Source organism: Alexandromys fortis, unplaced genomic scaffold, assembly GCF_014885135.2.
Source record: "Alexandromys fortis isolate MF-2015 unplaced genomic scaffold, M_Fortis_MF-2015_v1.1 scaffold_238, whole genome shotgun sequence".
Lineage (NCBI taxonomy): Eukaryota > Metazoa > Chordata > Mammalia > Rodentia > Cricetidae > Alexandromys > Alexandromys fortis.
Genome location: NW_026068126.1, coordinates 1,908,105 through 1,921,878, shown reverse-complemented (window position 1 = coordinate 1,921,878; position 13,774 = coordinate 1,908,105). Strand labels below are relative to the sequence as shown.

Sequence of the window (13,774 nt, the reverse complement as noted above, 5' to 3'; positions counted from 1 at the left end):
ACATAATAAATAAATAAATAAATAAATAAATAAATAAATAAATAAATAGAACTATAGGCAGCTAATGACTGCCCAGAAAAGGGAAATCAGCTCCTCCCAGAAATGAGCTCCCTTATTCACTGTCCATGCAGAGTACTGAAACCATATACACAGAAATAACAAAAATAGACTCAGCAAGCTGTATCTACACATTTTAGTCTGTACATACATCATACATACATACATACATACATACATACATACATACATACATATGTCCGTACTTACATAACAATAATAAGACTATCAACTTGAGATTGTTGGAAAATGACATGAAAGGATCAAGGGATGGTCCCTGGAGAGGCTGGAGGGAAGAAAGGGAGAGGGAAGAAAGTGGTATAATTCTATTTCAATTTAAAACATATTTTTAAAGCCAGATGTAGTGACACACATCTGTAATCCCAGTAACCTAATGGTGAAATAGACTGAACTAGGAGAATCAGCTGGAAGCCCTCAGGACCAGCTGGCCTGGGGTAAGTAACACAACAACAGGAAGAAGACCCTCCTCAGCAAGGCGAAGGGGGGAACAGACTCCTGAAAGTCCTCTGACTTCCACATGCATCAGTGGCTTCTGTGCACCTGCACTAACTCACACATACATACAAAATAATGAAATGAATAACTAAACATTTGAAAAGAAATATTATTTCATACAATGACTATACATGATATAAAAAATTAGGGCAATCATGGTAATGGTTTGATTAAAAATAGTCATAAAAGAAATGTATTCCCTGAGTCCACATGTATGTGGTTCCTAGATCAGAAACATTCAGAGACAAAGCTGGAGTCACTACCACAGACTGCAATCATTAATAGGAACAAAGTCACAGTAGGGGGTGGTAAAGAAAGTTATAGAGCTAGGTGAGGGTTGTAGTAGGAGCAGCGGGCTGCATTCCTGCCACACCGGCTCCCAGCTGCCTGGCTAGCTTATGCCCCAAAATAATTACATGGAAACCGTATTCTTTTAAACACTGCCTGGCCCATTATATCTAGCCTCTTCCTGGCTAACTCTTATATCTTGCTTAACCCATTTCTAAAGATGTGTGTACCACCACGAAGTGGTGGCTTACTGGGAAAGATTCAGCATGTCTGACCTGGCGGCTGGCTCCATGTCGGCTGCGTCACTTCCCTTCTTCCCAGCATTCTGTTCTGTCTACTCTGCCTACCTAATTTTCTGTCCTATCAAAGGACCAAGGCAGTTTCTTTATTAACAAATGAAAGTAACACATAGACAGATGACCCTCCTCCATCAGAGGGTGAAGAATTCTGTCCATTTGACAACAGGCAGACCTGTGAGCTCCAGCTGTGACTACCACACAAGACACTCAGACTGAGCACACTGATACCCTCATGGAATGAGACAGGGTTCAGTGGGTGTGAGAGGTAGGCATGAGGCCTCACCCTTTCCTGGGACCTATAAGCTCTTACGGTTGTGGAGTGGGGAGAGTCTGAGGAGGCTCTGCCCTTCCCTGTCATACACGGGGAATGGTTCCTGGAAGAAAGAGCCTCTTCAGTGTCCTAGCTGCTCATGCTCCTGTAACCCCAACACATTCACTGGCTCACTAAGCCAGACATCTGTGAAATGGTTTCTTTGGTTTGTCGTTGGTGTCCAGTCAGGTAGGAATAGATGTGGGTTACATCCTGCTAGGAAAAGTGGCACAGCATATGGTGACCACATGAGTTTACTCAGAGACGTTTGGATTGGTTAAGATGCTAAACTGTCCATTATATCCACATCACTACTGTAAACCAATGCAATAAGCAGGCAGAATAAAATGTTAGGAAGAAGTTATGGGGAGTGGGGAGAAGAGCCCCTGGGTCCTAGTTTCTATTTTGCACTGCCTTAGAGACAAGAATTTCCACCCAAACATCAGAGGAGGCAGCTAAGCATTAAAACATCAAGGGAACTTCACTTCCCCCCAAAGCTCATGCAACCTCGCCAGCACCCCTTTCTCATAGTAACCTACAGAATGAGAACTCCATGGACCCTTCTGGCCTGTGTTTTTTATATTTTTGGCATTCCTTTTGTGTCTGAAAATCTGAACACCTGCACCTCATAAAGGGCCTTGTCATCATCTCACTCACTAGAGGAAGCGGAAGATAATCACCACTTTTCCTTACTCTTGTAAACCTGGTTAGAGATGACCTCTGCTGAACAAGGCAAATTTAAAGGCCACCAAAATCACATATATAAATATTGTTGTGACACCTCAGTGGGATTCTCTCTTAAGGTGCTCAAGTATGTACTACTGTCTCTTTTGTATGTATGGGGGTAGGGTATGTGTGTGGTGCACACTTGAGTATGTATACAAACTTGTGGAGGCCAGAACACAAGTATCTTCTGTCAGCCTGGCAGTGGTGGCACATGCCTTAATTCCCAGCACTAGTGAGGCAGAGGCAGGCATATCTCCATGAGTTCAAGGTCATTCTGGGTTACACAGAGATACCCTATCCCCAAAACAAACAACAACAAAAAGCAAGTGTCATCTATCATCCTCTGCCTTATTGCCTTGAGACAAGTCTCTCTTTATTTTTTATTTATTTATTTGGTTTTTCGAGACAGGGTTTCTCTATGGTTTTGGAGCTTGTCCTGGAACTAGCTCTTGTAGACCAGGCTGGTCTCGAACTCACAGAGATCCGCCTGCCTCTGCCTCCCGAGTGCTGGGATTAAAGGCGTGCGCCACCACCGCCCGGCAAGTCTCTCTTTAAATATGACGTTTTCTACTTGGGTTGGTTATTCTGGCTGGCCAGGGAGCTTCAGAGGCTTGTCTGCCTTCATCCACCAATGTTGAGGTTATAGAGACACATGGTTAGACCCGTATTTTTACACTAGTAATGGGAATTCAAACTAAGGTCCTCATGCAAAATTTCTCTTAGCTGCTGAACTCTCCTGACTCTCTCCTTCCTTTCCTCCTCTTTTCTCCTTTCTCTCTTTCTGCCCATTCCCCTTAAACCTAGAGTCTCACACAAGCTAGGTAAACACTCTATCAGCACTCTTAACCACTGCACCACCTCTCCGGCCCCTTGTTTTGTTTTTTGAGACATCATTTTACCACGTAGCTGTTGTAACTAAAGCTGGTCTGGAGCTCCCTACATAGCCCAGGCTGGTCTGGAGTTCATTATCTGTCTGCCTCCTGAGTGCTGGGATTACAGGCATGAGCTACCCTGCCATTTAAATAATTCTGTGTGTGGTGTAGATGAGAAATGTCCCTCACAGGCTGTGCTTGATCAAACTGCCAGCTGGTGGTAGATCCTGCTCTGGGAGGCTATAGAATCGCTGGGGGAAGTGGACTGCTGTGGGTAAGCCCTGACCTTACAGCTCTCCATCGCTTGTTTGTCTGTTTCCTGGCTGCCAACCTGATGGAACTGCTTGCTCATGAGACCACGGAACCATCTGCTGCCGTCCGTTCCCATCATGATGGCCTGAATACCCTCAAACCACAGACAAATCAATCTTTTCTTTCTTGAGTTGATTTGTCAGGTATTGATAACAGTGGGCGAGAGAATAATTAATACACACCCCAGCTTCATTTCATAGTGATTCTTCCTGAGGTGTTTTTTCTACAGTGTAAGTGAAGACCTTAGACCTTAGCTAAGACTCAAACGGCTGTCCTAGAGGGAAGGTCTCAAGCTGCACAGCCCACAGCACTGAGTTGAGTTTCCTGCTGCCAGTAGCAGAAGTTGGGCCTCAGATGCAGTTCCATGACAGAACACACCTGCTTAGCATGCATAAGACCCAGTGTTGACACCCCTCACTGAGATGATGATGATAATGAGGATGATGATGATACCAGGGCTGGTGAGATGGCCCAGTTGGTAAATTGTTTGCTGTACAAACATCAGGGCCTAAGTTCAGATCCCTAGCACCCATGTAAAAAGCCAGGCACTATAGCACACATCCATAATCCTATCACTGGGGAGGCAGAGGCGGAGGATTTCTGGGGTTTGCAGACCAGCCAGTCTAGCCAAATTAGTGAACTATAGGTTCAGAGAGAAACCCTGTCTCAAAAATTGATGTGGTTTTTGAATATTCCCTGGCACCTGGAGTTTAGAGAGAAAGTAGGAAAAAAAGTAAGATAAATAAAAAAAAAAAGATAAGGTAAGATAAACAGGTGGGCTGGTAATGAAGCCAACTGATAACATGCTTGCCTAGCGTTTACCAGGCCCTGGTTAAAAATAAACAAACAAAATAAAAGAGTTTTCTGAAAGTCTTGAATCACATTTTAAAAAATTTATTTATTTTGCCTGGTGGTGGTGCATACCTTTAATCCCAGCACCTGGGAGGCAGAGGCAAGCAGATATCTATGAATTTGAGGCCAGCCTGCTCTACAGGAGAGCTTCAGGATATCCAGGGCTGTTTCACAGAGAAACCATGTCTTGAAGAGAGAGAGAGAGAGAGAGAGAGAGAGAGAGAGAGAGAGAGAAATTATTTTTATTTTGTGTCTGTGTACCATGTATATGCAGTGCCCTCAAAGACCAGAAAAGGATATCAGATCCCTTGGAATTTAAGTAAGATGGTTGTGTATGGCTAGGTTGGCTGGGAACTAAACCTGGATAGGATCTTCTGGAAGAACAGACAATGCTTTTAACCACTGAGCCACCTCTCCAGTCTCTCGCGTCATATTTTTAACAAAGGCTCTTTGTGATCCTAATATTTATATACTTGTATGCACATGTGTGTATGCAGTTGTATATTCCAAAGTCCGAGGTCAATATCAGCTGTTATCTTATATTGTTCACCATTTTGTTTTAATAGTTGCTTTACTTTTTATGTGTATGTGCATGTATGTGAGGCCAGAAGAGGTCATCAGACCTTCTGGAGCTAGAGTTACAGACAGTGTGAACACCTAATGTGAGTGCTGGGAACCACTGAGCCAGTTCGCACCTTGTTTTTTGAGACATGATCTCTTGCTGAACCTGGAACCCACTGATTCCACTGGATTTGCTGGCCGGATCCTCATACTTGTGCAGCTAGCACTGTGTACACCAAGCCATCTCCTCAGTTACTAATGTTGCTTTCTAGGCAACATAGCAATATGGTAACTAAGATTCTGTTCAGTAGTCAAGGCTTAACTCTCAGTTCCTTTTTGTCCTTCCTTCCCTCTTTTCTTTCTTTCTTCTTTTTTTTTTTACTTTCTTTTGTTTTTTTTGAGACAGAGTTTCTCTGTGTAGCATGACTATTGTCCTGAAACTAACTCTGTAGAGCAGACTGGCCTTGAACTCATAGAGATCTGACTTCCTCTGCCTTCCAAGTGCTAAGATTAAAGGTATGTACCTCAAGTATTTCTTATTAACCATGTTCTGCCTGGACTAGTTGTTCAACTTCTCATTTTCTAGTTTTTCTAGGTGCAACGTAGAAATGATAACAGTAATTGTTGCATTGGATTGTCATAAAGATTAAATGTAATGATTTGAGGAAAATATTACGTCTGTGTGTGACATAGAGCCGATTGCTGTGATCACTGAGTGTAAATAAGTCATTCCCAGACTGTGTCACCAGTCAGCCTCTGATTGATGTAATCACAGCAGCAAAAACAAGAGAGATGCTGCCTCAGCAAGGTGAACCTGCTTTAACCTCACAAGGGCTGGGTCTGCAGGTATGTTTCATCACACTTGGCAAATTATTGGCAAATAGATTGGACATCATTCAAATGAAAAGCTTTTGCGCATTAAAGGATACTATTGATGTGGGATTGCTATGAATATGTTTTAATACCATTGGTTAATAAAGAAGCTGCTTTGGCCCATGGCAGGGCAGAATGAAGGCGTAAGTCACGAACAAGGCCACACCAGTTTGGAGTTATGATTAATAGGGTGTTATTTATTTAAAGGGGGAAAACTTACAGATCACCGTCCCAGACAACAGCCATCTGCACAACCAGGAAGGGAGTCTAGTCTCCAGCGGAGCAGGAAGTGAAGAGAGCTAGCAGAGGAAATAGCCGCTTTTTTAAAGGGAGAGAGACCACGCCCCAATGGGCTGGTATCACAGCAGCTATTGGTTGGAGGGGCGGAAGGACCTCCCGCAACAGCAGAATATAGCAAGGTGGGAAAATAAACTAAATGCAGGGAGAAAGAAGACAGAGTCAAACAGATGCCACTTAGTCACCCAAGAACCAAGATGTGAGGTAACCAACCACAAACCTCATGGTAAAATAGAGTTAACTAGGAATACGCCTAAGCCATTGGCCAAACAGTGTTGTAATTAATATAGTTTTGTGTGATTATTTGGGTCTGGGTAGTCAGGAAACAAAAACATAATCTCTGTTTACATAATGGTGCCCGAGGTTCAGCACCCAACATTTGGTACATCCACAGAAAGCCTAAGAAAGCTTTTAAAGGAAAGGGTTTCTAGGCCCACAAAATGGGAGTCAGTTGGGTAGTCAGGAAACAAAGGCACAATCTCTGTTTACATAATGGTGCCCGAGGTTCGGCACCCAACATTTGGTACATCCACAGAAAGCCTAAGAAAGCTTTTAAAGGAAAGGGTTTCTAGACCCACAAAAATGGGAGTCAGTTGGAGCTTCTTGGCAACTGCATTTTTCAAATAGGCTCTTTTTGTTGGCCACAAGCAGAGGTGTGGGTTTTTTAAGAGATAGCTTCCTGGTTCATACTGATGACATAGATGGCTCTGGCTCCTTGGTGATGTTGGAGTCCCCTCTGTGTGCTGTGATTACCATTAATGAATAAAGAAACTGCCTTGGCCTGTTGATAGGGCAGAACTTAGGTAGGCGGAGAGGACTAGACGGAATGCTGGGAGAAAGAAAGGCGGAGTCAGGGAGATGCCATGCAGCTGCCAGAGTCAGACATGCCAAATCTTTGCTGGTAAGCCACTGCCATGTATACAGATTACTAGAAATGGGTTAAATTAAGATGTAAGAGTTAGCCAATAAGAAATTAGAGCTAATGAGCCAAGCAATGGTTTAATGAATACAGTTTCTGTATGATTATTTTGATTCTGGGCAGCTGGGACAAACAAAAGCCTCTTCCAACAAGGTCCTGCTGCAGAGCACTTAAATGTGGTTTGTGGGCAGAGTCCTACAAGTTGCTTAATGGTGACATAGACCTGTTGCGTCCCTGGTGCTGGGGAGTGAGTATGGCTCATAGAGGTAGAGAACATACCACCATCATGTTGGACAGGGCAGAGCCAACAGGCAAAGCCTAGCCACTCCTGCTTAGCATTAAAAAAAAATCTCCTGGTCAGAAAATGATTACAGATACACAATAAGACAGATTCTGGTAAAATAAAAAAAAGACACCTGAATGGGTCACAGTGTTGGATACATGTACATGAGCTTAGGAGAGAGAGATGAAAGAGTACAGACAGTCATAGATTTGCTGTAGGAAGTCTTACAGCCAGTGATTATCTGCCCACTGGGGTGTGGCCTTATATACTATATAAGCCAATGTAGAGTATGTTTCTGCTCTCCTTCCAGTTGCTGGATTCAGTTTCTATTCCCCATTCAAGCAGAGGATTCTGATTTGCGAGTCTACCCCTAAATAAATAGCCATCTATTTCTCAATGCTGAGCTAGTGTGGGATTTCTTTTAAGCATCCTTCCACATAGATTAAAGGAGTAAAGATAATAAAATAAATATTAAAAAATAATAGAGTAAAAAAGATAAGTTACATAAAAATGGAAAATACAGAGTCTGGATTATGTGTATTATTGTGTTTTCTTGGGGTTTTTTTTTGACTGTTAATGAGTTAACTCCTGAAAAACATTTGATTCTGGGGGCTGCTAAGCTAAAAAACATATATTTTAAAGGTATCTTGACTTCAAAATTTGATTCTAGGGATATGTTACTTTGGAAAAGAAGTTATGTTTTTGTTTTCCCAGAGGATGGGAACCTGTGGATTCCTTCCAGACTAATGTGGTTTAATGGAACAAGATACTCCTGAAAGGTCTCCATGATCCCTCCCTAAAATACTTTACCCAAAAAATAGCAGAAAGCAGTTGGGACAAACTATGCCCAAATTCCCAAAATGATTGCTTATAAATTTTCTTTCATTTAAAAGGAATTGGGTATAAATGATTAATGATCACAGTTAACATCTTTCTTTCAAATGCAGGGATGACTTTGATATAAAAATGAATATTTTACATTAGTATGGATCTTGGTTTCTGGATAAAAATTTAAGGTCAATTTTGTTATATGTATATTTCTACTCTTGTTTAAGGTATTATGTTTATACAGCTCATTTAAAATGTAATGCATAGTTAAAATTACAAATTAATAGCGTGTNTAGCGTTAAGAAAATTCAAGGTTAACAAAGCATTATGTAACCTATTTCTGGGGGTGTTTTCCACCCCTTTCTGTTTATTCAACATATCTTTTATAGTTCGATTTGATCTTTCTATGACTATGGCCCGGCTAGCTCAGTCGGTAGAGCATGAGACTCTTAATCTCAGGGTCGTGGGTTCGAGCCCCACGTTGGGCACCAGATGAAGGCGTAAGTCACGAACAAGGCCACACCAGTTTGGAGTTATGATTAATAGGGTGTTATTTATTTAAAGGGGAAAACTTACAGATCACCGTCCCAGACAACAGCCATCTGCACAACCAGGAAGGGAGTCTAGTCTCCGGCGGAGCAGGAAGTGAAGAGAGCTAGCAGAGGAAATAGCCGCTTTTTTAAAGGGAGAGAGACCACGCCCCAATGGGCTGGTATCACAGCAGCTATTGGTTGGAGGGGCGGAAGGACCTCCCGCAACAGCAGAATATAGCAAGGTGGGAAAATAAACTAAATGCAGGGAGAAAGAAGACAGAGTCAAACAGATGCCACTTAGTCACCCAAGAACCAAGATGTGAGGTAACCAACCACAAACCTCATGGTAAAATAGAGTTAACTAGGAATACGCCTAAGCCATTGGCCAAACAGTGTTGTAATTAATATAGTTTTGTGTGATTATTTGGGTCTGGGTAGTCAGGAAACAAAAACATAATCTCTGTTTACATAATGGTGCCCGAGGTTCAGCACCCAACATTTGGTACATCCACAGAAAGCCTAAGAAAGCTTTTAAAGGAAAGGGTTTCTAGGCCCACAAAATGGGAGTCAGTTGGGTAGTCAGGAAACAAAGGCACAATCTCTGTTTACATAATGGTGCCCGAGGTTCGGCACCCAACATTTGGTACATCCACAGAAAGCCTAAGAAAGCTTTTAAAGGAAAGGGTTTCTAGACCCACAAAAATGGGAGTCAGTTGGAGCTTCTTGGCAACTGCATTTTTCAAATAGGCTCTTTTTGTTGGCCACAAGCAGAGGTGTGGGTTTTTTAAGAGATAGCTTCCTGGTTCATACTGATGACATAGATGGCTCTGGCTCCTTGGTGATGTTGGAGTCCCCTCTGTGTGCTGTGATTACCATTAATGAATAAAGAAACTGCCTTGGCCTGTTGATAGGGCAGAACTTAGGTAGGCGGAGAGGACTAGACGGAATGCTGGGAGAAAGAAAGGCGGAGTCAGGGAGATGCCATGCAGCTGCCAGAGTCAGACATGCCAAATCTTTGCTGGTAAGCCACTGCCATGTATACAGATTACTAGAAATGGGTTAAATTAAGATGTAAGAGTTAGCCAATAAGAAATTAGAGCTAATGAGCCAAGCAATGGTTTAATGAATACAGTTTCTGTATGATTATTTTGATTCTGGGCAGCTGGGACAAACAAAAGCCTCTTCCAACAAGGTCCTGCTGCAGAGCACTTAAATGTGGTTTGTGGGCAGAGTCCTACAAGTTGCTTAATGGTGACATAGACCTGTTGCGTCCCTGGTGCTGGGGAGTGAGTATGGCTCATAGAGGTAGAGAACATACCACCATCATGTTGGACAGGGCAGAGCCAACAGGCAAAGCCTAGCCACTCCTGCTTAGCATTAAAAAAAAATCTCCTGGTCAGAAAATGATTACAGATACACAATAAGACAGATTCTGGTAAAATAAAAAAAAGACACCTGAATGGGTCACAGTGTTGGATACATGTACATGAGCTTAGGAGAGAGAGATGAAAGAGTACAGACAGTCATAGATTTGCTGTAGGAAGTCTTACAGCCAGTGATTATCTGCCCACTGGGGTGTGGCCTTATATACTATATAAGCCAATGTAGAGTATGTTTCTGCTCTCCTTCCAGTTGCTGGATTCAGTTTCTATTCCCCATTCAAGCAGAGGATTCTGATTTGCGAGTCTACCCCTAAATAAATAGCCATCTATTTCTCAATGCTGAGCTAGTGTGGGATTTCTTTTAAGCATCCTTCCACATAGATTAAAGGAGTAAAGATAATAAAATAAATATTAAAAAATAATAGAGTAAAAAAGATAAGTTACATAAAAATGGAAAATACAGAGTCTGGATTATGTGTATTATTGTGTTTTCTTGGGGTTTTTTTTTGACTGTTAATGAGTTAACTCCTGAAAAACATTTGATTCTGGGGGCTGCTAAGCTAAAAAACATATATTTTAAAGGTATCTTGACTTCAAAATTTGATTCTAGGGATATGTTACTTTGGAAAAGAAGTTATGTTTTTGTTTTCCCAGAGGATGGGAACCTGTGGATTCCTTCCAGACTAATGTGGTTTAATGGAACAAGATACTCCTGAAAGGTCTCCATGATCCCTCCCTAAAATACTTTACCCAAAAAATAGCAGAAAGCAGTTGGGACAAACTATGCCCAAATTCCCAAAATGATTGCTTATAAATTTTCTTTCATTTAAAAGGAATTGGGTATAAATGATTAATGATCACAGTTAACATCTTTCTTTCAAATGCAGGGATGACTTTGATATAAAAATGAATATTTTACATTAGTATGGATCTTGGTTTCTGGATAAAAATTTAAGGTCAATTTTGTTATATGTATATTTCTACTCTTGTTTAAGGTATTATGTTTATACAGCTCATTTAAAATGTAATGCATAGTTAAAATTACAAATTAATAGCGTGTCATAATAGTCAAATTTACTGTAGTTATTTTAGTTAGCTTTTATAGATATACAGAGATATGTTTCAATACTTCAAAGACCTACAGAATATGGCATTTTAAAGGTTTTAAGAACTTAGACTTTTCTTGACAGTGAGACATGTCTGCTTCTGTCAACATCAAATACTTTAGAGAGGTTGATGGGCATTGAAGAAACTCATTATGTAATTTGCCTTCAATGTAACAAGGCTAGTCATTCGGGTGAGAAACTGCTATTGACTTGATGTTTGATGGACATGCAGGACCCACAGAAAAATGACTGCTGAACCTGTCAAAAGAATGGTTCCTGCTTCATGAAAGAGTCTGCCAGATATTCTGCAGGAAACAGAAGAAAGTGACTGACAAACTACTAATAGAGGCAAAACAGTCTTTCATATTTCCTGCTTCAAGGAGAAGTTTACCAGATACTATGGGCCTGTAGGCTGAATATGGATGCCCCAACAGTACAGAAGAACTTTGGGTGACTGTACAGGCAGCGAGATGTCTCTGTCAATTCTAGAGTTTTGGAAGTTGCTTACAATGCACTTCCTGTTTACTTAAGTAATATTATATCCTTCTGGGTCATTGATGGAGTTGAAGATAGTTATATTTTTCCTTAGTTATGATAAAAGATAAATTAGATATGAAACTTTAGACTCACAAAGATAAAATAGATGATAGACTATTTCTTTAATTTTGCCAGATACAAATAAGACTAAATATTGTAACTGTAATTCTTGATTGATTCCTGTTTTGTTATATGTAATTTTACTATGTTAATGTTAGAACCTTCCTTTTTATTTAGACAGAAAAGGGGAGATGATATGGAATTCTCCTATGTATGCTGTAAATATGGTTTATTACCATTGGTTAGTAAAGAAGCTGCTTTGACCTATCACAGGGCAGAATATAGCTAAGTGGGAAACCTAAACTGAATGCAGGGAGAAAGAAGGCAGAGTCAGGCAGATGTCATGTAGTCACCTGAGAACCAAGATGTGAGGTAACAAACCACATGCCTCATGGTAAAATATAACATAATATAAATGGGTTACTTTTAGATTTAAGAGTTAGCTAGAAATACGCCTGAGCTGTTGGCTGATTATTATTGTAATTAATATAGTTTTTGTGATTATTTGAGCCTGGGAGATCAGAAAACAAAAGTGCGGTCTCCATTTACACACTATCAAGAGAGTAACATGGTAAACTACAGAATGGGAGAAAATAGTTACAAATTATTGATAATGTGATCATGGTGGCACTTGGGAAGCTAAGGCAGGAGGATCAAGCATTTGAGGCCGTCCTTGACTATGGTGAGTTTGAGATCAGTCTGGACTTTGTGAGACACTATACACAATATACAAGCAGGTAAATAAAATCTGATAAAATCTGGACTTTGCGAGACACTATACACAATATACAAACAAGTAAATAAAACCTGATAATCATAGCTTCAATTTTTACAAAAGTGATGCTCAACTTTCCAGCAAGATATAAATGGATATTTACATGCAGTTAGTGCCTTGAATAAATGCTCCATTGGATAGGAAGTGACTGAAGCTCCTCCTGTGCTGCCATGGCACTGGGAGTGTCTTCTCAGGAAGGGAGATGTTTATTTAAAATTGAATGTCTGGAGGGACCTGTTTCTCTGCTCTGCTTACTGTTCCCATAGAGACAAGATGGGACAAGCCATGAGAGTGTAGAGGGAGATAGCTGTGGGCACAGGCAAAACATTGAGCCTTGAGTCCACCACATATTTGGACACCCAATGATAATCAATGTTTTTAACAGAAAGACTGTTATATAGAGAAAAAGGAAGAAAGAAAGCAAAAGCAGAAGGAAGGGAGGGAGGGAGGGAGGGAGGGAGGGAGGAAGGAAGGAAGGAAGGAAGGAAGGAAGGAAGGAAGGAAGGAAGGGCTGGCCAGCTGATCTAACCAAAGTTTTGCTTTATTTTGGTAGAGGAATAAAGAATGGAATGAGGTGGGCATGGTGGTACATGCCTCTGATTCCAGAACTTAGAAGTTGGAGGCAGGAGGATCAGGAGAAAAAGAAGAAATGAAGATAAATCAGACAATGAAATGCAGATTTGGCATATCATTCTGCCCAGATATGTCCAAGGTCCATTCATCCTCTGTAAGGCATTGAAGGAGACCTTTGGTTTGTATGAATTACTTAAGAATATAATATTCAGACTCGTAAAACATTTAAAATTTAATTGTGTTGCACATGCCTTAGCCTGTGTATGGAAGTCAGAGGACAATTTTCTGGAGACAATTCTCTTCTTCCACCATGTGGGTGCCAGGATCAAAGGTCAAACTCCAATCTTTCCATAAGCTGTCATTTAATTTCTGTCCACTTTAGTTCATCATTAGACCCATGTTTGTATCTGTCATTTTTGCCCGGGGAATGGCTAGTTCTTATAAATGTGCTGTTTATATTTGAGCCTCAAAATTAATTTAACATCTGTTCAAGAGAAGCAATAAACAGACAATATTGAACACATATAGGTAGAGGGAGGGAGGGAGGGAGAACATAGAGAGGCCCAGAGATGTGCTGGAGGCATCCAAATGGCAACAGCTGTTAAGAATTTTGGGTGCCACTCTTTAATCCCTGCACTGGGGAGGGAGAGGCAGGGGGACTATCTAAGTTCAAGGATAGCCTAGTCTTCAGAGTGAGTTCCAGGACAGCCAGAGCTACACAGAAACCATGTCTTGAAAAACCAAAAAGAAAAGAAGAAAATCCAACAAGGAAGCTAGACGTGAGAATGCTTCTAAGAGCAATGACGGAAGAGTGG

At 41.1% G+C, this 13,774-nt stretch overlaps 1 non-coding gene across 1 annotated transcript; it reads left to right on the top strand.

Moving 5' to 3' along the window:
• Positions 1–8,408: 8,408 nt before the first annotated feature.
• On the top strand, positions 8,409–8,481 carry Trnak-cuu (transfer RNA lysine (anticodon CUU)). Its single transcript has one exon. It is a non-coding gene; the product is annotated as a tRNA-Lys (tRNA).
• The last annotated feature ends 5,293 nt before the right edge of the window (positions 8,482–13,774 follow it).